Source organism: Thalassophryne amazonica, chromosome 6, assembly GCF_902500255.1.
Source record: "Thalassophryne amazonica chromosome 6, fThaAma1.1, whole genome shotgun sequence".
In the NCBI taxonomy this organism is placed as follows: domain Eukaryota; kingdom Metazoa; phylum Chordata; class Actinopteri; order Batrachoidiformes; family Batrachoididae; genus Thalassophryne; species Thalassophryne amazonica.
Window position 1 is genome coordinate 121739239 of NC_047108.1, and position 9017 is coordinate 121748255.

A 9017-nucleotide genomic window follows, 5' to 3' on the forward strand; every position below is an offset into this window, starting at 1 on the left:
TGATTTTTGTGAGTGATAACAGACCTTTTTTCCAACGAGAGGTGGAGGTAGCTTTCCGGCCGTGCGGATTACTGGGTGCAAACGCGCCCACCTTTAATTGTGTTTTTGTTCCTCGCCAGCAGTACCAGGTCCGACACGCGGAGGCAGTGGCCACCTGGGAGTTCGGGACTTGGCGGCTCCAGTATTCCCGGGGTCTGGTGGCGGAGGAAATCGTGTGGTTCCGGTTCTGCTTTGGACAGGTGTCTCCTATCTTCGAGCCTGCCCACACGACACCTTTGTGAATTGATTCTGATCTATTGTTGTAATCTGTTGTATTTGTTGTGCACATTCACAACAGTAAAGTGTTGTTATTTGACCTACTCCATTGTCCGTTCCTTTGCGCCCCCTGTTGTGGGTCCGTGTACCGACACTTTCCCAACAGAACTTTTAGGACAACCTGATAATAATGAATTACAATAGTCCAGCCTAGAGGAAATAAATGCATGAATTAGTTTTTCAGCATCACTCTGAGACAAGACCTTTCTAATTTTAAAGATATTGCGCAAATGCAAAAAAGCAGTCCTACATATTTGTTTAATATGCGCACTGAAGGACATATCCTGATCAAAAATGACTCCAAGATTTCTCACGGTATTACTAGAGGTCAGGGTAATGCCATCCAGAGTAAGGATCTGGTTAGACACCACGTTTCTAAGATTTGTGGGGCCAAGTACAATAACTTCAGTTTTATCTGAGTTTAAAAGCAGGAAATTAGAGGTCATCCATGTCTTTATGTCTGTAAGACAATCCTGCAGTTTAGCTAATTGGTGTGTGTCCTCTGGCTTCATGGATAGATAAAGCTGGGTATCATCTGCGTAACAATGAAAATTTAAGCAATGCTGTCTAATAATACTGCCTAAGGGAAACATGTATAAAGTGAATAAAATTGGTCCTAGCACAGAACCTTGTGGAACTCCATAATTAACCTTAGTCTGTGAAGACGATTCCCCATTTACATGAACAAATTGTAATCTATTAGATAAATATGATTCAAACCACCGCAGCGCAGTGCCTTTAATACCTATGGCGTGCTCTAATCTCTGTAATAAAATTTTATGGTCAACAGTATCAAAAGCAGCACTGAGGTCTAACATAACAAGCACAGAGATGAGTCCACTGTCTGAGGCCATAAGAAGATCATTTGTAACCTTCACTAATGCTGTTTCTGTACTATGATGGATTCTAAAACCTGACTGAAACTCTTCAAATAGACCATTCCTCTGCAGATGATCAGTTAGCTGTTTTACAACTACCCTTTCAAGAATTTTTGAGAGAAAAGGAAGGTTGGAGATTGGCCTATAATTAGCTAAGATAGCTGGGTCAAGTGATGGCTTTTTAAGTAATGGTTTAATTACTGCCACCTTAAAAGCCTGTGGTACATAGCCAACTAATAAAGATAGATTGATCATATTTAAGATCGAAGCATTAAATAATGGTAGGGCTTCCTTGAGCAGCCTGGTAGGAATGGGGTCTAATAGACATGTTGATGGTTTGGAGGAAGTAACTAATGAAAATAACTCAGACAGAACAATCGGAGTGAAAGAGTCTAACCACATACCGGCATCACTGAAAGCAGCCAAAGATAACGATATGTCTTTGGGATGGTTATGAGTAATTTTTTTCTCTAATAGTTAGAATTTTATTAGCAAAGAAAGTCATGAAGTCATTACTAGTTAAAGTTAAAGGAATACTCAGCTCAATAGAGCTCTGACTCTTTGTCAGCCTGGCTACAGTGCTGAAAAGAAACCTGGGGTTGTTCTTATTTTCTTCAATTAGTGATGAGTAGTAAGATGTCCTAGCTTTACAGAGGGCTTTTTTATAGAGCAACAGACTCTTTTTCCAGGCTAAGTGAAGATCTTCTAAATTAGTGAGAGGCCATTTCCTCTCCAGCTTACGGGTTATCTGCTTTAAGCTGCGAGTTTGTGAGTTATACCACGGAGTCAGGCACTTCTGATTTAAGGCTCTCTTTTTCAGAGGAGCTACAGCATCCAAAGTTGTCTTCAATGAGGATGTAAAACTATTGACGAGATACTCTATCTCACTCACAGAGTTTAGGTAGCTACTCTGCCCTGTGTTGGTATATGGCATTAGAGAACATAAAGAAGGAATCATATCCTTAAACCTAGTTACAGCGCTTTCTGAAAGTCTTCTAGTGTAATGAAACTTATTCCCCACTGCTGGGTAGTCCATCAGAGTAAATGTAAATGTTATTAAGAAATGCTCAGACAGAAGGGAGTTTTCAGGGAATACTGTTAAGTCTTCAATTTCCATACCATAAGTCAGAACAAGATCTAAGATATGATTAAAGTGGTGGGTGGACTCATTTACATTTTGAGCAAAGCCAATTGAGTCTAATAATAGATTAAATGCAGTGTTGAGGCTGTCATTCTCAGCATCTGTGTGGATGTTAAAATCGCCCACTATAATTATCTTATCTGAGCTAAGCACTAAGTCAGACAAAAGGTCTGAAAATTCACAGAGAAACTCACAGTAACGACCAGGTGGACGATAGATTATAACAAATAAAACTGGTTTTTGGGACTTCCAATTTGGATGGACAAGACTAAGAGTCAAGCTTTCAAATTAATTAAAGCTCTGTCTGGGTTTTGGATTAATTAATAAGCTGGAATGGAAGATTGCTGCTATTCTTCCGCCTCGGCCCGTGCTACGAGCATTCTGGCAGTTAGTGTGACTCGGGGGTGTTGACTCATTTAAACTAACATATTCATCCTGCTGTAACCAGGTTTCTGTAAGGCAGAATACATCAATATGTTGATCAGTTATTATATCATTTACTAACAGGGACTTAGAAGAGAGAGACCTAATGTTTAATAGACCACATTTAACTGTTTTAGTCTGTGGTGCAGTTGAAGGTGCTATATTATTTTTTCTTTTTGAATTTTTATGCTTAAATAGATTTTTACTGGTTATTAGTGGTCTGGGAGCAGGCACCGTCTCTACGGGGATGGGGTAATGAGGGGATGGCGGGAGAGAGAAGCTGCAGAGAGGTGTGTAAGACTACAACTCTGCTTCCTGGTCCCAACCCTGGATAGTCACGGTTTGGAGGAATTAATAAAATTGGCCAGATTTCTAGAAATGAGAGCTGCTCCATCCAAAGTGGGATGGATGCCGTCTCTCCTAACAAGACCAGGTTTTCCCCAGAAGCTTTATCTATGAAGCCCACCTCATTTTTTGGACACCACTCAGACAGCCAGCAATTCAGGGAGAACATGCGGCTAAACATGTCACTCCCGGTCCGATTGGGGAGGGGCCCAGAGAAAACTACAGAGTCCGACATTGTTTTTGCAAAGTTACACACCGATTCAATGTTAATTTTAGTGACCTCCGATTGGCATAACCGGGTGTCATTACTGCCGATGTGAATTACAATCTTACCAAATTTACGCTTAGCCTTAGCCAGCAATTTCAAATTTCCTTCATTGTCGCCTGCTCTGACCCCCCGAAGACAATTGACTATGGTTGCTGGTGTCGCTAACTTCACATTTCTCAAAACAGAGTCGCCAATAACCAGAGTTTGTTCCTCGGCGGGTGTTTCGCCGAGTGGGGAAAAACGGTTAGAAATGTGAACGGGTTGGCGATGTACACGGGGCTTCTGTTTAGGACTACGCTTCCTCCTCACAGTCACCTAGTCGGCCTGCTTTCCCGGCTGCTCGGGATCTGCTGGAAGGGAACTAACGGCGGCTAAGCTACCTTGGTCCGCACCGACTACAGGGGCCTGGCTAGCTGTAGAATTTTCCACGGTGTGGAGCCGAGTCTCCTATTCACCCAGCCTGGCCTCCAAAGCTACGAATAAGCTGCACTTAATACAAGTACCATTACTGTTAAAGAAGGCTGAGGAATAACTAAACATTTCACAACCAGAGCAGAAAAGTGCGGGAGAGACAGGAGAAGCCGCCATGCTAAATCGGCTAAGAGCTAGTAGCTGTGCTAAGCTAGCGGATTCCTAAAAACACACAAAGTGAATAATGTGTAAATAATTTAGAGGTGATTCAGCAGAGGGAGTGCTTTAGTTAAGGCACGTGAAGATTACACTGTGAAACAAATCGTTATCTAGTTAACTAGATCAATCTAACTGCGCAGATTAAACAGCTAACAGATACAGCAAAACACCGCTGTGCTCTGGAACAGGAAGTGATACAATACCGCAGTGAGAGCCAACCACCAGTAGAGGCAAGCAAGAGCCACCAATTATGTGTGCATTCTGGCTTTTGGGAACTGGTTTGACCAGTTTTTGTTTTTGTAACACACAAAGCAGCTACAGCAACACTTTGCAAGTCCAATAGATTGCCTTGCCGGCTGATTGGCCACCAGGTTGCCTGACGTGGTGGGGGGTGTGGCTGTGAAGACATGGATAATTGGGCTGTGTAGGATGGTAGCCACAGTAGATATACTATGGCAACTATGGCATACTATGCTCATTGAAACTGTGCTGCCTATTGCCAGATTTGATCTTTTCATGAACATTTACTAAATAATAAACTAATATTTACTAGTATGACCAAAGTACAGTAAGTATTGGAGCTAAAAATGTCTATTTCTGGAAATTCAAAATGGCGGCCATGGAGAAGATCCACCTTTTCATGTATGAAAAGTGCAATTTTCCCAGTCAGAATTTGATGGTGGTGGCAAGTATTCATGAAAAAGGTAACATTTGTGATTGAGCAGCATGAATTCTGGAAAGAAACTGCTAAAAATATTACATACTGTACCTTTAAAGACTAGCTTATATACAATGTCACAGGCTGGAGCTTCACTGCTCTTTTGCAGTATTGTTCCTTGTGAAATCTTTACAAATTTGATCAATGTTAAAGGGTGGCACAATAGGCTTGAAATTTTAAATGGCAGTAAAGGTGTTTTTAGCAAAATCAGTAAAATGTGTGTTTTTGGACTATTTTGATCAAAAGTAGTTCTGAGAACCATTTGGCAGAATGCTCCAGTTGTCTTTCCACGTCCCCAGATTTGAAATCCCTAGTGCATGTTTTTGCAGCCTTCCTTTAGCAAGGTTTTAGCCCCTATGCACTAATCCTTTAGCCATGTTTTGGGTGCTTGATGTTCTGGGGAAGTGGAAAGACAGCTGGAGCATTCTTCCAAATGTCTTTATTACTAGCTTTGATCAAAACAGCCTCAAAACAAACTTTGCTCGGATAAAAACACCGTTCACTACAATTCAGAATTTTAAGCTTACTGTGTAACATTCAATTTAACATGAATTGAATTTGCTAGAAATCTGCAAGGAAATTATGGTAATGCAAAGGAACAATACTGCAAGAGCAGAGTGGGATTTTGCAAAGTTGTAATTTTCAAGGGGCGTTTGATGCAGCCTAATTGGTCTGTTAGACCATTGTTTTGTTACACATTGGTTTTGCTTTCCTGCTCGATTGAATGCAATGCTACGTTCATATGTCACACATATTCTTACCTCATCCCCAATTTAATCCTGTGTGTATTTTTGTCAATTGCAAGTATGGTTGCAAACTGAAACACCGTGTTTAAATTTATGTTGGTGCTGTAATGTTGTATTTAAATTTTCCCGGTTTTTCATTGTACAGGTACACAGGTACACATTGTTTGCATTGTATTGCATGGTATTGCATTGCAGATAATGAGTTCAAAGACGCTGGCCAGACAGACCTACACAAAGGAATGGAAGAGGGCACGGCGAGAGGTGTTGAATGTGCGAGCACTGGTGCGTGCCCAGCTGGATGCAGGAGATGCAGCAAACAGGGCAGAGGAGTCTGCAGGAGCTGCAGGAAGCAGGGACGAGCAGGCTGTGCGAGATGAAGCAAGGACAGGCCAGGGTCAGCAAGAAGCAGATCAACAACCTTATGGACCTCAACACACAACCAGAGATACAACCGGTGGAAATTGAAGAACGACCAGATGAGTTCATGGGAGAGCCAACAAGTTTGGTCAGCAGCTCGGAGCAGGACAGCAGCAGTGATGGATCTGCATTGGACACGGAAATGTGGGACACACCTACCAATGACACATACAACAAGGAAAACAACCCACAGAGCTCATTTAGGAACATGTTACAACAATGGGCCTTGAAACACCACATCCCACACTCTGCAGTTGATGAACTTCTTGTTGGATTAAAAGCCAATGGTCACCCAGAGCTACCCTCAACAGCCAGAACCTTGTTATCAGTCCCAACAGATATCAGGTCAACAACAGTATCAGGGATGGAGTGTGTCCACTTTAGATTGAGGAGAACCATCAAAGAACAACTCAAACACTACCCTGAGGAGGTTCTGAAAGAACTAAACACGCTGGAGTTGTCGCTCAACATTGATGGCCTTCCACTGTTCAAAAGTAGCAAGAACACTCTATGGCCTGTTTTGTGTGCAATCCACCTGTCTCCAACCCGTGTTTTCCCTGTAACCTTAACATCTGGACCATCCAAACCTACAGATTTGGAGTTTCTTAATGTTGTGGTTGCAGAAATGCAGGATCTGCTGGAAAATGGAATTCAAGGGAAGACTGTGGTGTTGCGTTGTGTTGTATGCGATGCACCAGCCAAGGCAATGGTCAAAGCGACCAAACTGTGTACTGGATACAATGGCTGTGACAAATGTACACAGACAGGGCTATGGGTGGACAGACGTGTACCATACCCAGATGTTTGTAACACCATGCGAACCAACGAGATGTTCAGAACAGAAATGTCTGCCAAGAAGGACAAGGGCCATGCTGTTTCCCCATTTTTGGAACTTCCCATTGATATGATCAATATGTTTCCCGTTGACTACATTCATCAAGTTGTTTGGGCATTATGAAGAAGCTGCTGGTGGAATGGAATGAGGGGAAGCAGGCGGGTAAGACTGTCTGCTGGTCAGATCCAAGAGATCAGCAGAAGACTGTGTGGATTGAAGCAATCCATGCCAAATTGCTTTACCAGGAAGCCTCGGAGCTTGGAAGAAGTGGATCGCTGGAAGGCTACAGAGCTGCGTCAGTTTGCACTGTACACAGGAAAACTAGTGCTCAAGGACATTCTCCACAATGATCTGTACAGGCATTTCATGGCTTTCAGCATAGCACTGAATATTTTGGTTTCTCCAAACCTGGCACGCAAGCACGCAGACTACAGCAGAGGACTAATGGAGTATTTTGTGGCAAAGACAGCAGACCTGTATGGCCGCCACTTCATGGTGTACAATGTCCATGCCATGCTCCATTTAACAGATGACGCAGAAAACTTTGGCTCTGTGGATGCATGCAGTGCCTTCCGGTTTGAGAACTACTTGGGGCAGCTGAAACGTCTGGTCAGATCCGGAAGAAGACCACTTATTCAAGTGGCCAAAAGGCTCTAGAACATGGAACAGGGTCCAAGCAGCACAGCTCCAGCACAAAAAAAGAAAATCGGAAGGCCCAACAATGTGTACATCTTAGCAGGTGACAAATGCTGTGAGGCCATTGAGGAGAGGAATGACAAGGTGTTGTGCAAAGTGTTTGAAAAGGTGGATCCTCTGTTCACAAATCCTTGTGATTCAAGAATCATCGGATGTTTCAGAGTGAAAAAGAGAGACTGTTTAATGAAGCTGATGCCAGAACGTGAACTCACAACACAGGCTGTGATGATTGAGGAGACACAGACACAAACAAATGTTTTCTTGATGGTGCTGCATGATTTTTAGGTTTTTAACTTGACTTTTTACCTTTTTTTATACCGTGACTTGATTGTGAATGTTTTTGATGACAAGTGACAGGTGTTAACCTGAGACTGTCTTTGGAAATTCAATTTGTAAGATATATAGGGCTCTTTTTCTATGCTAATTTTGCCTTTTTTTAAATTAACAGATGAGTTTCACTATGGTTGAGTTTATGGATAGTGCAATGGCAGTGGTGCCATCCACATGGCTGGAGACGACTGCTCAAGTAAACGGTTTATAGTTTTTTTTTTCTCTTTTCATTTTAGAGTTTTTTTTCACCACACTGATTTCACATATGATTTTCTTTTTTTTTTTTTGACCAAACAGGGGGGCTTACAGTGCTCGTGGACAAATGTGAACATCCGTAAGCGGGTGATGAACCTTGCTGCGTCCAACATCAGCTGGGCGAAACATCCTATTAGGAAAGTATGGCACACAACAGGTGAACTATCTTTGCTATGCACTATATTGAAAAGATTCATAATTTTTTCTATGCATGGAAATACGAGGTCTATTAGATAATAAACCGACCCTTTTATTTATTTATTTTTTAACTATATGGATTTGAATGACGTGCGATTACACCAATCATGCTTGAACCCTCGTGCGCATGCGTGAGTTTTTTCATGTGTGTCTGTGACGTCATTTCCCTGTGGGCAGGCCTTGAGTGAGATGTGGTCCCGCCCTCTCGGCTGAATTCCTTTGTTTCACACGCTGCTAGAGACGGCGCGCGTTGCTTTATCAAAATTTTTTCTGGACCTGTGAGGAATATCAGAGTGGACACTATTTGAGAAATTAAGCTGGTTTTCGGTGAAAAGTTTAACGGCTGATGAGAGATTATGGGGTGTTTCTGTCGGTGTAAGGACTTCCCACGCAGCGGGACGTCGTGCAGCGCTTCCAGGTGCCGTCGTCGGCCTGTTTCAACCTGAAGACATCCTAATTTAAGGCTTAATTCACCCAGGACGTCGTGAGAGAACAGAGAAGATTCAGAAGAGGCCGGCATGAGGACTTTATGCGGACATTCCACTGTTTAAGGACATTTTGTAATGAAAGACGTGCGCGCAAATTCGCTGAGTCGTTTCCGTGACGACTTGGCAAATCTGTGTGCGCCGCGACAGGAAAAACACCTCCGTGTTGAAAACCATTTGTAAAATTCAGGCGGCTTTTGATGGCTTTCAACAAGTGAGTAACTGAGAAATTGTTTAACAGCTTGGGCATGTTCCAACTTGCCCGTTAAGGTTTCCAATGGAGGTGTTTTTCCTGTCGCGACCCCCCACGGTCGGGTCCGACTCTGCCCGCACGTTC